A 23783-nucleotide genomic window follows, 5' to 3' on the forward strand; every position below is an offset into this window, starting at 1 on the left:
ATAGTTTTGGCAAAGGATTCTCAGCTATGACACCAAATATATGAGAGACAAAAGAATAATTTAGATAAATTGGACTTAATCAAAACCTAAAACATCAGTGCATCAAAGGGAATTATTAAGGATATGAAAAGGCAAGCAATGGAGTGGGAGCAAATACTTGCAAATTATATATCTGATCAGTGCCTAGTATCCATAATTTATAAATAATTCTTATAACTCAATAATAAAAAAATTTAAATGGGAACATTTCTGAATAGACATTCTCAAAGGAAGCTATAAAAATGGCCGATAAGTAAATGAAAAGATGATTGACATTGTTAGTCATTGGGGAAATGCATCCTAACACTATAATGAGGTATTGCTTCATCCTGACTAGGATGGCTTGAGCTGAAAAGACCAATAATAAGAAGTGTTGGTGAAAAAGTGAAGAAGTTGAAACCCACATATGCTGCTGGGAGAAATGTAAAACTGTGCAGCCATTTTGGAGAATAGTTTGTCAGTACTTCAAAAAGTTAAAAGTAGAGTTACCATGTGATCCAGCAATTCCACTTCTAGTCATATAGCTAAGAGAAATGATAACATCTGTCCACACAAAATCTTGTATATAAATGTTTACAGCAGCATTATCCATGATAGCCAAATGGTAACAACATAAAAGTCCATCAGAGGATGAAAGCATGCACGATTTGGTTAATCCATAAGACGGAATCCTGTTCAGCTATAAAAAAGGAGAAACCTTGAAAACGTTCATGGATGGACCTAGAAAACTAAGTGCTAAGTGCTATTATGCTCACTGCTGAAAGATATCAGACACAAAAAGTCACATGTTGTGTTTATTTTATATGATATATCTAGAATAAGCAAATCCACAGAGATGGGAAGCAGATTAGAGGTTACAAGGGCATGACAGCAGGTGGGATGGGGAGTGATTACTTAGTAAATATAGGTGTTTTTGTAGAGTGAGGAAGAATTTTTGAAACTAGACAGCTGGGAGTTGCACAGTATTGAGAACACATTAAATATTACTGAATTGTGCACTTCAAAACGGCTGATTGTATGTTATGTGAATTTCATTTTAATTTTTTAAAACATAATTTTTAGGTTATGCTTACAAGGGGAAGCAGGTACTTTTAAGTTAATTACAGGAACACATTTATCTCTGACGCTCAGGATCCCCCAAATTGGGTAGCTACAAACTAATGCACGGTTTCTATATGCCAAATGGAAAGTTCCAGATCCCTCAAAGGTATTTACTGAATACAATAACTAAATAAAGTAAGTGGTGGGGGGACCCAAAGGGGAAGAGAGTGGGGAATCTTAAGAGGCAAATCTCTAGCTTCAGTTAGTGATTCCTTGGAGGGCAGGTAACAACAGAGAGCAAAGATTCATGCCCCTTCCTATGAACTTGCAAACGGACTCGGGTGTATCTGAGCTCTCAGAGACTTTGACAGCTGGGTAGAGGCACACTAGGTACTCAGGAATTTGTTATGGCTTCAGCTTAGTGATGGTTGGTAGGTGGCAGGTGGCCAGTGCTTTTCTTTCACCTCACCTAGGAACATACATATATGGGCACACCCCTGTGCTCTGTGGCATCTGGGACAGGGAGGATGTCACCACTTATGCTTGTTCTGCAGAGCTGCTGCTCAATAGCCTTCATCCCGCTGCCTGAAGCCCATGCCCACTCTCCTAAGGGCCTCCTGGCCCAGGTCTGCAGAAGTCACTGCACAGTGGCCAGGACTCTGCCACTCCAGGTTCTCTCCACGCCTTCAGCATCATGGCCTCTGAGAAGGAAAGCTTGATCACACAGCAGCCCAGAACAGCCAAGCAGAGGCCATGGGCAGCATGGAGAGGGGCTGCATAGGGATGGACAGCAGAATAGAGGGGGAAAGGGGCATTATAACTCATGCCTCCACCTGGTCAATTCCAAGCTGAGGGCAGGAGACTCTGGCTGCAAGCAAAAAAGTTCAGGGCAGGTTCTGGGCATTTCTGCAGGGCAAGGTGGTGAGTGAAACCTCAAATCAGTGCCCCAGCACTCAGCTCTGATGGGTCCATAGCCTGAAAGGCCAGGATTTAGAGGAAAGCGCCAACGACAAGACAGCAAGGGGGCACTCAGAGAGGGGAAGGGGCTGGGACTGACATCTTATATTCTCTTAAATTGAGCCCTTGTTGCCTCCTCATCTGAATAAAACATATTCTCCTCATTAATGTTCAGTTCACTAAAGATAAAGCCCTTTAGAATTTGCTATGGCTCCAGCTCAGGGAGCGGTGGCAGGTGGCACCCCAGATCTCTGTAAGATCTTGTCTCACTCTTCATATTGACAATGAGGAAAATGAGGTACCAAAGGAAGAAATGGGCTGGCAACAAAAATAAGATCAGCGCTTTGTGTTTTGTCATCCAGGCCATTTCATCTTTATTGACACATGTGCCGTGGCCTCAAAGCCAGGAGCAACAAAGGATGCTATTTGGAAGGAGAGAGGTCTCAGGATGGTGAATGAAAGAGAAGTAATGCAGAAGAATGCCTAAACTCCTATGAAAGGACATGATCCCTGTGTGTGTGCCCCCAGGTCCCTCCCCACCATGTGTCATGATAGGGCTTGGGGTAGGAGCTGGAGCAGTGCATGAAGAGGGACTCTGCACACCAAGTGTTGGCTCTTGGTCTGTGCATTGCCATTGCCATTGGTGCCATGAGCTGCTGGATTCACTTAGGCACCTGAACCCAACTCCTCGTCACCTGGGAAGAGGTGGGCCAGCAGCATAGGGCCACAGGGAGGCATAAAAAGGGTGACATCACGCTGCTGGTTATCCCAGAGGCTTGGAACAGGACTGGAGGGATGAAACAGGCCTGGACAGTGTCCTCACTCACCAATCCATTGTCGATATGGCCGTTCCTTTGTCCCCTCCCTCCTGCTCCTACAGCCAGCAAACCGGGTGGACTCCTCTCCACACTGCAGCATGGAGGTGTGGAACCACCCCACAGACACCCTGTGCCTCCCAGATCTGGGCAGAGAGCAGCCAGCTGGCCGCCGAGGTGTTTTTCCATGCGGCCAGGGGCCTGCTGTGGCTGCTCTGGCCGGGTGGTGACTCACAGCTGGCAGGACTCTGGCCCGGTGGTATTTTGAGATCCGGCTCCATGATGGACTGATGTGACAGCTTTGTTCTCTCTGGTCCTTTTGATTTGTGAAATCCTCTTTGTGGTTTGTTGGGGATGCTCAGACCCTGCTGTTTCTGGGCTCCAGCGACCACTCACTCAGCTGGGCAGGCGGGGCTGGCTGCAGCGGGGGTGGCAGACAGCAAGTGGGAGCAGCAGAGCCCAGTGAGGGCTGAGCTGCCACCAACCTGGGCAGCTAGAGCTGCACGTCCAGGCAGTGTTGAGCTGACTGGGTGGTCGTGGAAGAATGATAAGTTCTTGCTCAGAGCCAGCTATGCATGGCCAGATCGCAAACCACAGAGCTGCACAAGGGCTGCCCTGCTGGGCCTGGGCCTTGGCCCAGAGCTCTCTAGAGCATTTGGGGAGACATAGGGGTGGACACGGAGGCTTCTGGGGACTTGCAAGGCAGCCAGCCCTTGAGAAAGAGCACTTGGGGCCTCAGACAGCCAGACTAGCCGGAAGACTCAGAGCCGGTCAGACGAGGTCTGTGGGACTTCATTTGTGGCACCTGCATTGAAGGCAGGCAGGGATACAGAAGAGAAAGGGCATCAGAGCCAAAGACAACTAACTGGGTTCAAATCCCGGTTCTGCTCTGGCTGGTGCTGGGGCTGTGGGCAGCTTATTTGACCTCTAATCCCTCACTGGGAAAATAAAATTATAATACTCATTCTCCAAGCTTTGAAAGGTTCCATGTGAGCATTAACACAGAGAGATGTGCTCAGAATTCTATCTGTTCAGAAAATGTCATCCCCTCCCCTTCCCTAATTCACACACACACACACACACCCCATCATCCTTCCAGCTGTCTGCCTCCTTCTGTGGTCCCTGAGGTAGGAATGACTGATTCTCAGTTTCTTTCTGGCCAGGTATCTCTCCATACTCACAGTTCCATGAATTCTTCCCCAGTTTGCAGTGTTCACAGATAAAGGAGGGCCAGTTTCCAGCCACCTGAGTGAGGGCAGCTGAATTCACACAGACTCTTTCTCTCTCTCTCTCTCTCTCTCTCTCTCTCTCTCTCTCTCTCTCTCTCTCTCTCTCTCTCTCTGTCTTTCTGCTGACTCCCGACAGTAGCTTAGCAAATATAACTTAGCAGGGCATTTTTTGGTTGCTGAAAATTTCATGGTCACAGATGTTCTTTCTAGTTAAACAGTGAGCTGCTTCTGAGCAAAGCTTCATACAGGAGATGGAAAATGCAGACCTCAAACCAAGTTTTGCTAAATAAAAGAAGGAGAAGATGGGAACTAAGGAGCTTTGCAGATCCTGCAAGAGGTGACGTGCCCCAGGGTTTCAGGGTCTCAGCCCAAAGCCTCCACCACCCAGAGGAGATAGTGCTAGAGTCCATCCTTATAATGCAAAATCTGGGTTGGAAGAGGACTTATGTGTCACCCTTCCCTAGCCTCGTGTGATGCAGGACATCTCCCCAGCATCGACTAGAGACACTTCCCTTGGGACCCAACCAGGGATGCAAACAAACTCCCCTTTGAGCAGCTCTCAGTGCCAGCAAGGACTAGACTGGTAAAGACCTGTAGCAACTGAACCTTATTCCGCTGCCTGGGCCATGCAATACAGATCTGCTTCCTCTTCCTCAAGACAAGATGAGGACACTAAAGATTCCATGAGTCTTCTCATTCCCAGAAAAACCACAAGCCATCAGATCACCTTTCCTGCCAAGGAAGCATCCCAGGGGCCCCATTCTCTTCTGCAGTAAAGGACAATGCATCACTTCACAACAGGGTAAGAGGCTCCGGGAAGCCTCTGGGGAGCCCATGCTGAAAGCCCTCCTCTGGCCTGCCCCTCCTCAGCAGTAGGGGTGCTCTCTCTGGTCCTGCCAAGGGCCAAGGGTTGGCCTGGTGTCTGGGAGTCTTGTCTTCACTGCCCAATCATGGTAGCTTTGATCCCATGACTCTCAGCTTTCCCATCAGAATTCAGAGGGCAATAGTGTAACTGCTTGCTTGTAAAGTGCTTGGAGCTCAGAGGAGAAAAGGTGTCAGACAAGTATAAAATGTTATTACTGGCACAGGCCAGAGGATGGAATGGAAAATCCCAGCAGAAAGTGGGAGCTCAGAGGAAGCCATTTGTCAGCTCCTCTAAATAAATGGATACAGGAAAAGGGGTCTCCTCCTTGAAGTCAGGCAGAGTCCGGGTCAGCCAGAGGGGCTGGAGGAGATGCAGGTGAACATGAAGGGTCCTGCCTTCTGACACCAACTATTGATTTACAGCCATGTCTTCTGCCTCAAGACCAGCTGTCCATCATGCATCCTAGCTGGGGCTTTCACAGATAAGCCCAGGTACCCAGAGCTCCAAGCCATCAGCTCAACCGGGCATAAGCTTCCTAGAGAAGAGAACTGCAGGAACTAAATCACTGAAGCAGCCATCTGGAAGAACCAGCCCAGTTTTCAAACAGGAGTACATCAGGCAGACGAGCCAGTCAGCATGCGGCCATGAAGACTGAAGGGCAGACAGAGGAGGCACCGAGTGCCTAGATGATGCAATGAACTAAGGAGAACTTTTAAAACGCTCCAATTGCTGTTCTCAGAAACTTAGGAAACGCGGACTCTTCTGGGAAAATATCTTCTTAGATTGTAAGTGTGCCCCACCATTTCCTGTCCTCAAAGTGATCATCAGTAAGTGAACTGAAAAATAAAGTCAAGAAAATCTGTCAGAATACAGGGTAGTAAGACAAGGAGAAGGAACTTCAGATTAAAGTGACAACAGATGCTGGAGAGGATGTGGAGAAAAAGGAACACTTTTACACTGTTGGTGGGAGTGTAAATTAGTTCAACCATTGTGGAAGACAGTGTGGCGATTCCTCAAGGCCTTAGAAATAGAAATTCCATTTGACCCAGCAATCCCATTACTGGGTATATATCCAAAAGACTATAAATCGTTCTACTATAAGGACACATGTACACGAATGTTCATTGCAGCACTGTTTACAATAGCAAAGACCTGGAATCAACCCAAATGCCCATTGATAATAGACTGGATTGGAAAAATGTGGCACATATACACCATGGAATATTATGCAGCAATCAGAAATGATGAGTCTGTGTCGTTTGTAGGGACATGGATGAATCTGGAGAACATCATCCTCAGCAAACTGACACAAGAACAGAAAATGAAACACCGCATATTCTCACTCATAGGTGGGTGATGAAAAATGAGAACACATGGACACAGAAAGGGGAGTACTAAACACTGGGGTCTATTGGGGGGAAAAGGGGAGGGCCAGTGGGATGGGGAGGTGGGGAGGGATAGCCTGGGGAGAAATGCCAAATGTGGGTGAAGGGGAGAAGAAAAGCAAAGCACACTGCCATGTGTGTACCTACGCAACTGTCTTGCATGCTCTGCTCATGTACCCCAAAACCTAAAATCCAATAAAAAATTTAAAAAAATAAAATAAAATAAAGTGACATATATGCTGTTAGGATAAATGAAAAAAATTCTAGCATTTTAAAACATAAAGACTAAATATCAGAAACATTGATATTGGAAACATCATCACCTATTAATAAATAAGACTGGCTTCTCATTAATGAAACTTACTGTGACTATATTGTTGGAATTCCAAAACCTAGAATTTGACAGTTTCACAATCAGAGTGGGAGGTTTTAGCACCTACTGTAACTGCATCAGACCTATCTGGTTCGACTTTTATGAAACTAAGTTCTGAGTTGTTTTCCTGTCACCATGGACCCCCCCCCCAGACAGAAGGTCACGTAGTCTGAGCATGCCCAGGTGAACCAAGTGGGCAGTGTAGGTGGAACCTAAGTGCTGGGGCTGAAGAACTGGGACTGAAATAAAAGCAGATAGGCAGGACGCAGGATCCAATTAGATGAAGCTCTGGCATTGTGCCCTGGCAGGATCAGTCAGATCATGCCTCCTGGCATCACCTCATTGCAAGATCTAATCAGATCACACCTCATTACCCTGTGCTTATGAAGCCTGACCCAAATCCCTGCTCGAGGAGACAGATTTGAGAGTTTTCTCCTGCCTCCTTGCCTGTTAGCCAGCAATAAAGTTTTTCTTTTCTCAAAAGCTGGTGCCAAGGCATTGGCCTCTATGTGAACTGGGCAGCAAGCCCATTGATTGCTTGGTAACAATATCATGTTCCTAGATGGGAGGACTTAATATTACTAGGATACCAATTCTCCCCAAATGAACACAAATATTAGATTTCTCTCCTTGACTCTTGACAGTGAAAGCTTGTGTATGAACAATTAAAGACTCCCACTGAGGACTTTGAATCTGAAACCCATACTGCAAGGAAATCAGGGGATAGTTTAGAATTCAGTCTAGTTATGGTGATGGTGATGGTGGAGATGGCGGAGGAGGAGGTGAAAGGGAAGTGGCGGGAGGTGCTGGTAGTCTGTGGGTGGTGGTGGTGGCGGAGGAGCCAGTGGTGGGGGTGATGGTGGGATGGTAGCACCCAGCACCCAGGGTCTAGTGGAGACAATGGCAGCAGAATCAGAACAGCCTGTTGGCAGCAGGAGTCTAGGGCAGCGTCTCCAGTGGCACCATTTGGCTTTTTTGGCTCTGTCCAAGGGTTGTTTCTAAACATCACAACCTCTTACTAAGACATCCATTATCCTTCTAATAAGTCCCTTTGCTGCCTGTGTTTAATAAAGTGGATTTCTATTGCTTACAACCAAGAACTGGCACAATGAGTTTTCCAATCTTGAGTGAAGGTAGTATTTTGTAAGCAAGGCAGGAAACAAGAAATATTGTATTAAAAGTAAAAGACTGACTAATTCAACCACAAAACTTGAAACATCCCAACAGGAAAAGTGAAAGGGCCAAGTTTTTAAGGGTCGCAGCACAGAAGAAAGAGGAAGGCTGGTAAACACAGAGTAAGATGCTCATTCTCTCTTCCAATGGAAACAGCGAAATACCATTTTTCCATTTAGGTTAGCACAAAAATACACAAATGATACCTACTATCCAAGCTGTCACTGGGTAGGAAAATGGGGTCTCTTACAAAGCGCTGGACAATGCAAAGAGGTGACATTTTCGGATGAATTGAAGGATAGCTCCCAGCATTCAAGGTGGGAGTTTCCTCTACTCAAAAATGTTATTTCTCAGTATTTATCCCAATAGAAATACTTGGACAAAAGCATGAAGATATTAATAGCTGACTTATTTATAGCAGCCCCAAACTGTAGGCAATCTAAATAACATCAACAGGGGATGATGCTTACTTCCAAAATAATTAAAATATGGAACAAAACAAAATACGGAGAACTGAGGAAGAAGTAAAAAGTGTTTAATGGAACTATATTTACTGATCTAAAAGGCTCCTTGGTTTATCCTTGCTTTATTCTTTTTTTTTTTTTTTTTTTTTTTTCCTTTTTGAGTTAGGATCTGGCTCTGTCTCCTAGGCCGGAATGCAGTGCCACAATCTCGGCTCACTATAAACACTACCTCCTGGGATCAAGTGATCCTCTCATCTCAGCCTCCCCAGTAGCTGGGACTACAGGCATGTCCACCCTGACAAACTAATTTCTGTAGGGATGGGGATCTTGCTATGTTGCCCAGGCTGGTCTTGAACTCCTGGGCTCAAGCGATCCTCCCACCTTGGCCTCTCAAAATTCTAGGATTACAGGCATGCACCACCTCACCCAGCTGGTTTATTCTCTAGTGAAAAAAAAAAGTGATTGCAAAGCGTTCTATATGGTATGATCCAATTTCTCTTTTAAATTTGTTTTAATGGCAAGGAAGTGGTTACATTCAAGTTAGACTTTATACACCTCTGTAACAAGCAATACTGTAAAGCCAGCATGATTTCCTTTTGCAATTCCTAAGCAAAACTAAAAGTCAAAAGGAATTGGAGTCCACGGGAGATACCAGTTTAGGGGTAAATTCTTCATTGTCTTGAATCATTGTGAACCTGTGGGGGTCCTAGCTAGCCTTGGTGCAGGCTGGACCTTGGACTATGCCCTCTGCCTTCCTGCTGGGGAAGTTAAAGGAGGGCAGGAGGAGGCATGAAGAGTGTGTGGTTTCATCCCATGGCTTCAGGAAAATGCCTCCAGAGCCTAGATCAAGTTAATAGGAGAAACATTGCAAAGCGTAATATAGTTACCTACACTGTGGACAGATGAAAAGGTATTTATTTGACCCAGTAAGTACAATCTACCGTGCCTGCGGCACATCTATTGGAATATTACTTGGGGGCTGACTGCCTGACAGCTGTTTGATTTATGGAGCCAAAGTCAATGAAAGACAAAGTCAATACAACTACTTTTCAGCCTCACTTTCCATTTCATTTCATAGAGAAGGTAAAAAGATATGGCTGCCTATAACAAGATTGGGTGAAACTCAGGAACCTCCTATGGGACGTTTGCATGTCTGTGTCCATGGACATTTCTGTCTTCCAAAAGGTGGGACTTCCATCTGAGGTGGGTCCTGAGGCAGGAGCGTAGCTCCGTCAGGAGGAGGCCTGAACTAAATACATATTGTCCATGCTGGGAGCTTTCTAGGCATGGCTCAGGCAGATGGGTGGATCTGGCTTGTCCAGGAGCCTGATTTCTGAAACGTGATACACAGCTCCTGTTCCCAGTGGGCTGACCTGCCTTTCAGAACCTGCAGGAGAATGTATTTCCAAGAAATGAGTGCTTTCTTGAGGGACTAGTCTGCCTGCCTCCCACTTGAGTGTGACACCAAGGCTGAAGGCAAATCGCTGCTGGAAGACTGGGATGTAGTGGGCTGGGGCGTGAAATAGATTTGGGCTCAAGCCGTAGCTTTGAATAGCATTGGGAAAGTCACTTCCCTGAACCTTGTTTTCCTCCTCTATAAAATGGGCATGATATTATCCTCTTCATGGAGATGTTCTATAGATGCCTAGAAATAATGGATTTGTTTCCCAGGACTGTTGTAAGAGAGCACCACAGACTGGGTGGCTTAGACGACAGAAGTTTATTGTCGCACAGTTTTGGGGGCTGGAACTTTGAGATCAAGGTGCTGGTAAGTTTTGTTTCTTCTGAGGGCTGTGAGAGAGAATCTACTTCCAAGGCTTTCTCTGAATTTCTGGTGGTTTATTTCTATGTTTGGTATTCCTAGGCTTATAAAAGCTTCACTCAAGTCTCTGCCTTTACCTTCACATGTTATTTTCCTTCTATGTTTGTCTGTGTCCAAATTTCCCCTTCTCTCTCTTTTTTTTTTTTTTTTTAAGACACAGTCTCGCTCTGTTGCCCAGGCTGAAGTGCAGTGGCACAATCTCAGCTCACTGCAACCTCTGCCTCCCAGGTTCAAGCAATTCTCCTGCCTCAGCCTCCTGAGTAGCTGGGATTGCAGGCATGCACCACCACACCCAGATAATTTTTGTATTTTTAGTAGAGATGATGTTTCACCATGTTGGCCAGGCTGGTCTCAAACTCCTGACTTCCTGATCCATCTGCCTCGGCCTCCGAAAGTGCTGGGATTATAAGCATGAGCCACCTCACTGGGCCCAAATTTCCTCTTTTTATAAGGGCACCAGTCATATTGGATTAACAGCCTACCCTACTGACCTGTAATGACCCTATTTCCAAATAAGCTTCCATTCTGAGGTAATAAACATTAGGACTTCAACATATGAGTGAGGAGAGGCACAATTTAACCCAGAGCCACTGATGCATGTAAAGTGACTGGCGTGACATAGCTCCTGAGTGAATTGTAGCTCCCTTGGTCCACAAAGTCCCGTCCTGCCAGCATCGGGGTGGAAAGAGGCAATGAAGGTGGAAGAGGGAAACCACCACATTTCTTAGTGGGTTCTCTAGGTTGGGATCACCCACCCATGCTGCTTCTACCAAGTCTCTCCCACTCCATGAGCCCAACCATCAGCTCCTTTGGTCAGCGGACAGCAGCATTTCCCCAGAGCCCAAGGAGCTCCTGTCTGCTGTAGTTTTCTGATAAGCCAATGTTTGCTGATGTGTGTCCTGATTTCAGAGTGTGTCTGCCTCTCTCATCCTGTGGCCATGCTATGGTTGCTGAGAGCAGGGACTGCCACTCCATTGCTGTGCACCCCTGACTCAACTGGGGTCTCACAGAGATAGTCTCTAGTGAGGGTTTGAAGGATGTAGGAATGAAGGAACAGCAGCTTCAATAACAAGGTTGTCATACATTTGTTTAATATAGTCGCTGCCTCAGCATCCATTTTTATGCCTGACATAAGCTGATTGGAACTCAATGGTACCCAGTCGCCTTTGGACTCAAAACTTCCTCTCCCCATGTGGTTATTCCTCATCCCACTGACCCAAAACCCAATACCTGACTATAATAAAACCAAATGGTCATGCCAGCAGTCCCCCCTTCATAAGTGTTTTCTTTAAACCAGCCAGTCCACAACCCCAGAGGAAAGCCTAAGGATAATGGCCACAGGCCTTAATGAAAGCATATCCCACAGGTGTTCTCCCTTCCATCGAACTGGCTAAACTGCCCGCCCCCTCCTGGCTTCCTGTAGGCCTCCAGTGTGTAACCATCTGCCCTGAGGCCCCTGTTTCATGCATTCTGGTTTCACTTCTTCACTGTGTCTAACCTGACACACACAGACCAGAACCTAATGTCCCCCATCAGGGCTCCCCTAGAAAGTGGTTATCTGGGCTCATGGCCACTCTCAAGAGACACACAAGACATAATGGAAAGAAACTGTAGCAATACAAATCACAACAAAAGTGAAAGCTGTTCAAATGTTTGCCTCCCACACCCCACCCCCAGCTATCTCTCTAAAAATTCCCCAGGCATGTGCAAAGAGATCCTGTCTCTCTGGGCATAAGCATAGAGGCCCACCGCGCAAGCCACCAAGCACTTGGCTCAGATGATACCCATTACAGCTCCGTGATCCTCGAAAAAGACACAAAGACAAATGTATGTAGAACAGGGCCCAGGCTGACCTCAGTTGCCATGAAAGATAGCAACATGCCATCAGCAACTGTTCCCAAGCAAAGAGGCAGGCACTGGCCACAGAAGAGACCCTGGGCTTGGAAGGCTGCTGGGGAGGCCTTGGCTCCTGCTCTATCTACCTGTGTCTTGGGTTTCAAATATATATTATAGAAATAACAAATATCACTCAATCTCAGAACCTCCCTGTCTGAATCTTAAAAATTGGGTTAAAGACACCTCCTCATGAATAAGAATTGAGGGAAAAAATGACTGTAGATTTGTAAAAAGTAGGGTTTGCATGGAAATCTTTACAGGGGCATTTCTGCAACATGCCGCCTTACAATACCACCAACAAAAGTTTCTGCGTTATCCTGGGAGGTCACTCCAGGACATTTTGCATCACTGAGCACTGTGAGAAACTTTCTTACCCTGTATTTTATTCAGTGATGTTGTGAACTGAATGTTTGTGTCTCCTCTAATTCCTGTGTTGAAGCCCTAAAGTGGTGATCATATTTGAAGGGGATTTGGGGAGGTAATTAGGGCTAGATGAGGTCTGAGCGGAGGCCCTCATGATGGGATTAGAGCTCTTATAAAAAGAGATACCACACCTTCCTCTCTCTACCATGTATGGACCCAGTGAAAAGGCAGCTGTCTGCAAGCTAGGAAGAGAGCCTTCACCAAACTCGACCATGCTGGCACCTTGATCTCACATTCTCACCCTCCAGAACTATTAGAAAATAAATTTTAGTTGCTTAAGCCACCCAGTTTGTGGGATGTCGTTATGGTAGCCTGAGCAGACTAATCTAAGTCAAAATCTATTTGTTATTCTTACTCATTAAGAATTCAATAATTTTCTTATAATGTTCAAATGTAATGAAAGACATTAAGAAAAAATAATTCTCTTTAAAGAAATATCTGGGAGAGAAAAACAAAGAAGCTATTTTTATATTTTATGGCTGAGCTACCTAATATGGTGGCCAACTACCACATGTGGCTACTGAGCACTTGAAACATGGCCAGTCCTAATTGAGATGTGCTGCACATGAAAATTACACAACGGGTTCCGGACTTACAGCAAAAACAGAATATAAAACTCACAATTGTTATATTGATTACATGTTGAAATACTAATGTTTTGGATCCATTAAGTTAAATAGCACATACAATTGAACTTAATGTTACCTGGTTTTCTTTTCTTTGATGTGGCTCTGAGAAAATATGACACATTTGGCTCATATTTGTGGCTCGCCTTTTATTTCTCTTGCACAGCACTGGTCCAGAGTCTGAAGCAGTAGACAAAGCCTGGGCGTTTGAGTCAAGAAGCTCCGCATTCCCATCCAAACTCTGTCATAACCAGCTTTGTCGACATGGGCAAATGACTTCACCTCTGTGACCCTCAGCCTTCCTGCAAATGAAATGGGGAAAGGAATATATTTCACAGTGTCATAGTGAAGACTACCAGTGGTGATGGAATCAAGTGTGTAGAATCCCTAACAGGAGTTTACTACACAGTAAAAACTCAATAAATTTTTGTTTCTAACTCCCTAGTTAGTAGGAAGAGAACACCATGCTGTCAACACTCTCCTAATCAGCGCCAGCTGCAAGCCTAGTGGCTTTTAAAGATGGAGCTCTGAGCAGCACAGACAGTGAGAAGAAGTCAAGGGACACCAAGAAAGTTTTCAATACTATTCTGTTTGAAAAGTTTGGTTTTGGGGGAACATCTTTCAATGTACCTGCTTGTATTTCTTTAAACCTCGCTCTGCAACATGGTTTATGACCTTAATCAGCAGGGAATTGGGATGGGTCAATATTGATGCAATGCTGTTGTGTTTTGTAAACAGGTCCCAGCTGCACAGAGCTTGTTCCTCTCGATCCTTCCCATCCCTCACACATACCTTGGAAGCTCCATGTGGATCTTCCCACCTCCCAGTTCACAAGCATCACTATGCCTGGCAGCAGCCCCAGGAACTTATGTCATGATCACGGAGAACTGTTGGAGATGATCAGTCTCTACAGTGCCAGTCTTGTGGGTATAATTGAGATAAAATACAATCACGGGACATTGAATATGAGGAGAAGACTAGCATCTTGACTTGGTGGCCCAGATATTCATATTAAAGGCCTGGGGGTGGTCACTGAGTGAAAACTGGGTCTGTGGCTGCCCACACTGTTGAAGGTTGGAGTATGATGGAGTCTGGAGGGACAGGGTATCCAGAGCATGAGTACCAGTAGCTCCCGTGGAGTGCTGGGGGTTAGATGGAAGGCTTATGTAGTTTCCCACATTCTATGAGGGAAAGGGACTTGTCCTAGGAATAGTGAGCAGGTAGGATCCAGGTCACATGGAAACAAGTAAAGGGAGAGAGGTGTTGAATCCGGAAAGAAGACAGACACTTGGGACATCTAAACATGGGACCCATTGCATGCAAAGAAACTTCTCACCTCACTCTGCTGGCTCCTTTGAGTGGGAGAATGGACAGTGGGTGGACTTTCTAAGAGACAGATGCTTTGTTCCCATAAGAAATAAGATAATTATTTAACTAGGTCATTCCTTATTCCAAAAAAGATTCAAAGTAAGTGAAAAGAACAGGGCAATCCACAAGTGAAACAGACTGTTTCGCTAGGCTGTGATCTGTGCCTCTGGTAGTGGCCAAGTAGTTGTCACCTGTGTCCAGCATGGAAGTCTTTGTTGAGGGTGGACCTCCAACCCTGGGCATGGAAGTGGAGCCACAATTCTTTCATGACGACACTGGGACCTTCCCATGAAGCTCAGCTACACAGGCAAATCCGTGAGGCTACAAAGTTGGCTTGGAACCTTCCTTTCTCCTAAAAAGTGTGTCCTCCTCTAAGAAAGTTCACTTTCCCAGCCCTTGACCAGGTCCTGGTCTCACCATCAGGCATGGGGACTCCCAAACTGACTCTCTTCAGTGTTCACATATAAAGGAAAATTAAAGCCAACAGTAGAATATGCAGCAACTGGAGTGGGAGGACGAAGGGGGAGGCAGGTTGGAAGAAGAGTCCGATGTCCCTGGGGGCCCCTGGGGTGGGGAGGAAGCATCCTTTCTGAAGCAGCTTGTGCCTATCCCTGGCTGGGATGCTGCTGTTTTTGCCAGCTCTGCCTGGGCCCTGGACTAAGTAATTCCCCCAGGATGGGGTCGGTTTGGGTAGAGTGGGAGGTGTTTTCAGTGTTGTTCATTTACAGTTGCCTTTGGGAAATGGGAAAAAGTGAGTCAGACACCGTTCTTTGAACCTGGGAGCCCCAGCTGAACTCTGAGGAGACAGGAAGGCACCCTCATTAGTCATTCTGTTTCTGTGGGGCCACACTGAAGAACAAAGGCTGCTCACATGTGTTGGCCTGACAGGCTTTCCACGGATGGGGACCAGCATGGTCAGGGCAACAGCTTCCAGTGGAATTATTCAAGCCTAGGGAAGCACCCACAGCCCAGAATGCTCTTCAAGGTCCTCAAAGACTGCTACTGCCCACAGCCCTCACCAAGAGAGGCGCATAGAGAGGAAGAGGGGAGGGGAGGAGGAAGCTTGTCGTTTAGCTCATGGTCAGACTCAGACCAGTGTGCTGGTCTTGGACAAGGAGTTTTGTGAGCTGAGAACTCGTGCTGCTCTCCCTAGGCACATGAAAATTAGAATCCTAAGGCTAGCCTTTCCCTTAGGAAATCAAGAACTTAAACATGTAGATAATCTACTCTGGGAATGACCATAAAGAACTGATCCTGGGTTTTTAAAAAATACGTGAAAATGGTGACTTCAGTATTCTTCATAATAGCCAAAGCTTACAATAGACTAATTAACCAAAAATAGAGATTGGCCAATTAATCTGCTGTATGTTCTCAGCCACGATGTGTGATCTTTAGGAAGAATTTGTAAGCACATGGGAATATGTTTATGCATCCAGTAAGAAATATAAAATCACGATATGAGAGAGTGCAATTCCATTCAAAATAGCAAAGCTATGAAATCAATCTCAATGCTCATCAACAGTGGACTAAATGATGAAAATGTGGTACACGTGCACCATAAAATACTATGCAGCCATAAAAAAGCACAAGATCATGTCCTTTGCAGCAATATGGATGCAGCTGGAGGCCATTATCCTAAGTGAATTAACGCAGGAACAGAAAACAAAATACCGCATGTTCTCACTTATAAGTAGAAGCTAAGCATTGAGTACATGTGACACAAAGTTGAGAACAAGAGACACAGAGGCTTACTTGAGGGTGAAGGTTGGGAGGAGGGTGAGGGTCAAAAAACTACTTATCAGGCACTATGCTCACTAGCTGGGTAATGAAATCATTTGTACATGCAATTTACCCATGTAGCAAACCTGCATATATACCCCCTGAGCCTAAAATACAAGTTGAAAAAGAAAAAAGTGTGTAATTGTATAATCACAGCTGTGTAAAAGGACAAAAGCACCCACAGGAAAAGTCAAGAATGGAACAGTATCAAAATAGGAGTTAACTTTGTGTGATGGGAATGAGAATTATATATTTTTTTCTATTTGGCATTTTCAAACTGTCGTTGATGAATGGATGTGTTTGATCATTGTGTTTTTGCTTTACAAAATAACTTCAGGCTGAAAGCAAGTCAACAGCCCTTCCATGAGTCTGTTCGTGTGGCTCATGGGAGTCCACAGAAGAAGCCTCTACCTGCAAAGGCTCCCATGTTGATGGAACTTGATGGCATTTGAAGATTCATAATCTACAGAAAGTTGCAGGGGTTGGGGTGAAGGTGCTGGCTCCATCATGAGCCTGTTGGTTAGAGCTTCATCTTGTCCTGCCCACAGAAGTCACCACAAAGCCCCAGAGAAATCTGGCCATTCTCCAGGGGACTGAGCATCCCCCGTGGTTCTGCATGGGAGGCGATGTCTATCCTCGGGGCACCTCATGACAAAGCTCATGGATGGAGGACCCAGAGAGTCAACTGACTATGTGTGTTCTCAGCCCCAGGTGGTCAGCATTGAAGGAGCATCACTGACCAGAAGAGGTGGCAGATGGTCACCTGGGTCAGGTCTCCCTGTGTCCCCTGACTCTCATCTCCATCTCTTCTTCTCACATTGATAGTCACAGGATAAATTATTTCCTCACTGTTCCCAAGGGTCAGGCCCCATGACAGAGAGGCACAATTGCCACATGTGTCCCATTTCCTGATTACAGAGATACTAGCAATCCTGTGTCAGGATGAGATGACTTGCATGTGGCAAGAGTTGGCACACATCTCTGTGTTTCTCCATCACCACTACTATTTTTCTGTTATCCCCACCAGAGGAGGATGCTTCTGACCATGGGTATGCTTCCAGACCCCACAGATTTGTGCCAAAACAGTGTCATGGTCTCAGAAAGAGTATCTGTCTCTTAAGCGATCAGCAAAGTAATTAGCAGAGAATCTTCTACTGGGTCAACCCAAAGACAGATCTATGAGCTCAGTGTTCCAAACACAGCATCTGAATACTTGGAAAGTACTCCGGCAATAACTGGAACTGTGCACGTGAGGAGTGCGCTTGCTGTGTATTTGCCCTTCTTACAGATGAGAAAACTAAGCTCAGAGAGGGAGGAAGTGGCTGACCCAAATTCCTGGCAGAACCAGGACAAGATCTAAGATGCATCATACCATCGGAACCCTTGCAACCTAAGGCTCACATCTCGCATGCGTGCAGCTAAGCAGTAAAATGACCCAGGGAACATGCATATTTGGAACCTCATGTATTACTTCTTCTGGATGGCAAGGTCTTTCTGGAATCTCTTGACTCACAAGATTTCACAGAACTCCTGTTTTGTACCTGAAAGCTCTGTCATCAGTTGCCAGCCAGTGGGCAACCCACCCCTACCTATTTCCACACCGTGACACACCAAGGAAAGGACTCCTTGCTCCCTCCCTCCCGCCCTCGTGGTCAGACCTATGGACTCCTGCTTGTGCATGGAAAGAAGCCCAGCTCTGCCAGAAATCTCCTGATGGCCCCCACAGTTCAGATAGAGGGTCTGGAAGCACTCTGCTTAGGAAAAATTCTCACTGGACTCTGCCCTGCCTCAGACAGTCACTGGGATCCCATTGCCACAATTGTCACTTATAACAAATCTCTCCAGGGTAGCGCTAAGACTGCTGACTCATGCATTCCCTTAAGGAAAGAAAAAAATAACATAGAGTAAACACCTACTATATGCCTTGTGGTACTGGGTAGAAGCAGCATGAACACCTCCATTTTACTACAGAGGAAACTGAGGCTCACAAAGGGTGAGTGACTTGCTCAAACTCACCCAGGCAGTATGCAGAGGGGCCGGGATCCAAACTAGGCATGTTTACCTTCCCATCTTGCCCTGTCTCCTCCACACCAGGCTGTGGCCTTGAGTTCATTTCACCATCATGCCATTAACCTCACGTTAGGGAGGAGAAAATGGAGGACCAGCAAAATAGCACAGTGTTGTCTTCAATCAAATATAGCACATTAAGGTGGCATTGTGCCCACTTCGTCCCCAAAATTCCAGTAAAATGGCTAAATGGGACTAAAATCCATAAATCTATGAAGGAGAAAACAAAAAGAGAGATGGCAGCGGATACGAGATGTCAACATTTGGGGAAGTTTGAAAGATGAAAGCTAAGGCCACAGCAACGAAGACAGTCAGCAGCCTGTAATCTGACTCAGTCACACCTTGGAAAGGCTCTGCAGTCGGAGGTTCCAGAAACGATTAAGGTGGGAATTAGGTGTGGAGCTAAAAACAGAGGTGTTGTGGAACTCTGAGTAAGAAAGAAGGCATTCTCCCATCCTCTCCATACCCAGCAGAGCCAGGTGAGTTCTTTCCCAGAGCCCTCAGAACACTCGCAGTATCCGTCCCAGGAAACCTGGAGAGAAGACGCTCTGGATTCAGGGATGTGAGTTCCTGCTAAGGACTTGGGTAGGTTCATCACGCAAAAGCGATGAAGTGAATTTCCAGATGAGCTGTCACACCCTCCTTCTTTTCCCTCCTCCACTGCCTCAAGCCTGGCAGCTACATCTGCCCCTCCTCTGAGAGGAGATGGAAGTTCCAGATCTTTCCAGGAGAATATGAATTGACATTTGGGGTTCCTCAGTGGATGACCAAGTCCCTTCTAATCACACTACTGGGAAGGTTCTCAATAGAACCGCTCCAGTCCTCATTCACACACCTGCCTGGGACTCAGTTTCCAATCAGCTTTTTGTAACTCAGTCCGAATTTTAGTTTTACATTTGTTCTGTTTGAATTTCAAATAGACATGCTTGAATTCATCAAACTTCTCAGCTCAGCACACATTCTCACCATTGGCCCATGCAAGGTTCTCTATCGTTTTAATCTGTTTCCTTTTATTCTCAAGCCACAATCCTGTCTCCCCATAAGCAGTCATTATGATGTACTTAATATAATTTCTTAAGATACATATTATATTGTACATGTGTGAATTTACGATTTACAGATATGGCATCAAGATATTTCATTTACTTTCTCACTCACTGCTAGGTACACTCCTTGTGGCGTACGGTTCCACGGACTTCAACAAAGGCACAGAATGAAGTGTCTATGACTTGAGTAGCATACAGACTGTTCCAACCCCCTAAACACTCTCTATTGAGGCCCTCTTGTGGTCAAACCTCCTCCCCTCCCCCAGCTCCTGGCAACGATTAATCTTGCCCATTCTATAATTTTGGGTTTTTTTAGAATGTCACATCAGTGGCATTCTTTGGGTCTAACTTCTTTTACTTAGACACGTATTTGAAATTTATCCTTATTGTTATGTAAGTCAGTAGTTTATTTCTTTTTATTTCTAAGTTGTATTCCCTCGTATGGCTCTATCACAGCTTGTTTATCTGTTCACCTGTTGAAGGATATCGTCATTATTCCCAGCTTTTGTTGATTATGAGTAACTCCACGACAAGCATGGCAGATTTTTGTGTGGAAGAAAGTTTTCAGTTCGCTTGGGTAAATACCTAGGTGCGGGAATGCTGGGTCATCAGGCAAGTGGAGTTTTATAAGAAACAACTAAAGCGTTTTCCAAAGGGTCTATACCATTTGCATTCCTATCAATTACTAAGTTACTAATGAGAGTTCCTAGTGCTCCACATGTCACCAATATGCAATATTGTCAGTTACTTCTTTTCAATTTTAGACACTCCGGTGAGGAATAGTGCTGTCTCATGGTGATTTTAATTTGTACTTCCTTAATGACTAATTCCTTTGAGCATTTTTTCATATGCGATTTGCCATCTCTATAACTTCATTTGTAAAGCATCTGATCAGATCTTTTGCCAGTTTTCAATTGGGTTGATTTCTTTTATTGTTGACTTTTAAGAGTTTTTAATATTTTCTGAACCAAAATTATGAGATATGCAATTTATAAATATTTTCTCCCAATCTCTTATTTTCTGTCTATTTTTCTTCTAGAAATTTTTCTTCTAAAAAGTTTATAGCTTTAGGTTTTACTTGTAAGTGATGCCTTTTAAGTTTATTTTTGTTCATTCTCTCATATACATGATGAGAATGAGGTATGGATCAAAGCTTTTTTTGTGCATGTGGATATACAATTGCTCCATCAGCCTTTGCTCAAAATACTATCCTTTCTTCCCTGAATTATCTTAGTGTCAATTGCAAACTTGGTTGTCTATGTACGTGTGAATCCATTTCTGGGTTTTTTATTTCATTCCATAGCCTCTTTGTCTTGACATAAATACTACACTGTTGATTACTGCAGTTCTGTAAGTTTTGAAATTGGTAAATACTAGTTTTCCCAATTTGTTCTTCTTTTTCAAGGTTTTGGTTATTCTAGGTCCTTTGAATTTCCATATGAATTTTAGAATTGTTTCTCAATTTTACAAAAAAAATCCTTTTAGGTTTTTATTGGCGTTGCATTGAATTTGTAAATCAATTTGAGGAAAATCAACATCTTAATATTAAGTTTTCTGATCTGTGAATACAGTGTTTCTCTCCATTTGTTTGAATCTTTAATCTCTCAACAATGACCTGGAGTTGTCAGTATCCTATTCTTTCATCTCTTTATCAGATGTATTTCTAGATGTGTCACCATTTTTTGATCTTATTATAAAGGGGGCTGTTTTCTCATTTTAATTTCTAAAGTTTGGATGTTGGTAGATATAAATACAATTTTTTATATTGAACTTGCCTTCTACATCTTCGTGGCACTCATTTGCCAGTTCTAGTGGAGGTTAAACTTCGTATTAGTTGATAAATAAATATTATATATATTTATGATGCACAACATGTTCCTTTGAAATATGTATACATTGTGGAATGGCTAATGAGCTAATTAACATATGCATTACTTCACATACTTATCTTTTTTGTGATGATACACTTAAAATCTACTCGGAGCAGTTTTCCAGAATACAGTGCATTGGTATTAACTATCATCATCATGTCGTACAGTAAGATCTCTTGACCTTATTTCTCCTACCTAGCCCTGCCAGCTTTCTAATAGATGCTCTTCTTTTTCAAAGTGCGTTAGTTATTCACATACTTTTACTCTTCCATATAATTTTATAACCATTTCGTTGAGTTCATTAAGAAAAATCCTTCCAGAATTTTAATAGGAATTGCATTGGATTCATAGATTAAATCTGAGAGGACTAACGTAAATACAATGTTAATTCTTTCCATGCATGAATCAGTTCTTATCTTAGACATTTTAATGAGGTATTCATGTTGTCACCAAGAAGGCTGTTGATGTGTTAACTTGACTTGGCTAAGGGGTGCCCAGACAGCTGATAAAGCATCATTGCTGAGTGTTTCTGGGAGAGTAATTCCTGAAGAGATCCACATTTGAACAGAGGAACTGAGTAAAGCAGATGACCCTTCCCAGTGTGGGTGGGCATCGTCCAATTCCTCAAGGTCCTAATCAGAATAAACAAGCAGAGGAAAGGAGAGTCGTTCTCTCTGCTTGAACTGGGACATCCATATTCTCCTGCCTTCAGACGTTGGTGTTCCTGGTTCTCAGCTTTTGGGCTCAATCTGGGACTTAAACAATCAGCACTTGGAACCTCAGGCCTGATTTATGCCAGTGTCTTTCCTGGGTCTCCAGCTTGCAGATGGCAGATCATGGGACTTTTTGGCCTCTATAACTGTGGGAGACAATTCTCGTTATATATCTTCTCTATTACATGGATCTCTATATAGTCTATTGGTTCAGTTTCTCTGGAGAACGCTGACTAACACAAAAGAATTTCTCTTCTTTGCTAGCATAATTTCTAGGTCCCTCACTGTGAGTGACATCTGATTTCCTACTACTCCTTATAGTTAGATAGCATCTCTATAAGCTTTCTGGCTTTGGGAAAATGTATCCAGCCACATTACTAAGCTTTCTTATGACATCTCACAGATTTTCTCTTATTTGTTTTATTTAATTCTTGGGTTCCTAGTGACTAGCTCTTCAATTTGAATGAATGGCAAAGGATCCTCAGGTATTTGAGGAAATTCTGCAGCATGAAAGACAGATGCCAAATAAAATAGAGGTGATGCAGGAAGCAAAAGAAAACCTCCAATAGACTTGCGTTAAGATGCTCAGAGAGGCCGGAGAAAAAAATTGTGTTGAAAAAAGAACAAGAAAGCTTATGTATTAAACTGACAATCAAAGGGATTATTATAAATAAAAATACATAATAACGAAAATCTTTTAAACAACAAAGACATTTGGAAATAAAAGTTTAAAAAAATTCCCAGAAACTAGAACTACAACAAACAAAGATTGATTTTTTAAAGTTTTATTTTTATTATACTTTATGTTCTGAGGTCCATGTGCAGAATGTGCAGGTTTGTTACACAGGTACACACGTGCCATGGTAGTTTGCTGCATCCATCACCCCATCATCTACATTAGATATTTCTCCTAATGCTATCTCTCCCCAATTCCCCCACCCCCTTCTATCCCTTCCCTAACCCCTTTCCCCACGACAGGCTTAGGTGTGTGATGTGCCCCTCCCTATGTCCATGTGTTCTCATTGTTCAACACCCACTTACTAGTGAGAACACACGGTGTTTGGTTTTCTATTCTTGTGTCAGTTTGCTGAGAATGATGGTTTCCAGCTTCATCCATGCCCCTGCAAAGGACATGAACTCATCCTTTTTTATGGCTGCATAGTATTCCATGGTGTATAGGTGCCATATTTTTTTTATCCAGTCTGTCATTGATGGGCATTTGGGTTGGTTCCAAGTCTTTGCTATTGTAAACAGTGCTGTAGTAAACATACATATGCATGTGTCTTTATGCTAGAATAATTTATAATCCTTTAGGTATATACCCAGTAATGGAATTGCTGGGTCAAATGGAATTTCTATTTCTAGACCCTTGAGGAATAGCCACACTGTTTCCCACAATAGTTGAACTAATTTACACTCCCACCAACAGTATAAAAGCATTCCTTTTTCTCCACATCCTCTCCAGCATCTGTTGTCTCCTGTTTTTTTAATGATTGTCATTCTAACTGGCTTGAGATGATATCTCAATGTGCTTTTGATTTGCATTTCTCTAATGACCAGTGATGATGAGCTTCTTTACATATATTTATTGGCTGCATAAATGTCTTCTTTTGAAAAGTGTCTGTTTATATCCTTTGCCCACTTTTTGATGGGTTTTTTGTTTTTTTCTTGTAAATTTGTTTAAGTTCTTTGTAGATTCTGAATATTAGCCCTTTTTCACATAGGTAGATTGCAAAAACTTTTTCCCATTTTGTTGGTTGCTGGTTCACTCTAATGATTGTTTCTTTTGCTGTGCAGAAGCTCTTAAGTTTAATTAGATTCCATTTGTCCA

The 23783-nt window shown here is 44.0% G+C and overlaps 1 long non-coding RNA gene across 1 annotated transcript in view; it reads right to left on the minus strand.

Moving 5' to 3' along the window:
- Positions 1-822: 822 nt before the first annotated feature.
- LOC118146265 (uncharacterized) overlaps positions 823-23783 on the minus strand; it is a 50797-nt gene continuing 27836 nt past the window's right edge. The window contains exons 2-3 of the long non-coding RNA XR_004731880.3: positions 13188-13410; positions 823-5782 (exon numbers count right to left, since the gene is read on the minus strand). This is a non-coding gene — a long non-coding RNA (uncharacterized LOC118146265). The remainder of the gene's footprint in view (positions 5783-13187; positions 13411-23783) is intronic.

The sequence above is a fragment of the Callithrix jacchus genome, chromosome 12 (assembly GCF_049354715.1).
Source record: "Callithrix jacchus isolate 240 chromosome 12, calJac240_pri, whole genome shotgun sequence".
In the NCBI taxonomy this organism is placed as follows: Eukaryota; Metazoa; Chordata; class Mammalia; order Primates; family Cebidae; genus Callithrix; species Callithrix jacchus.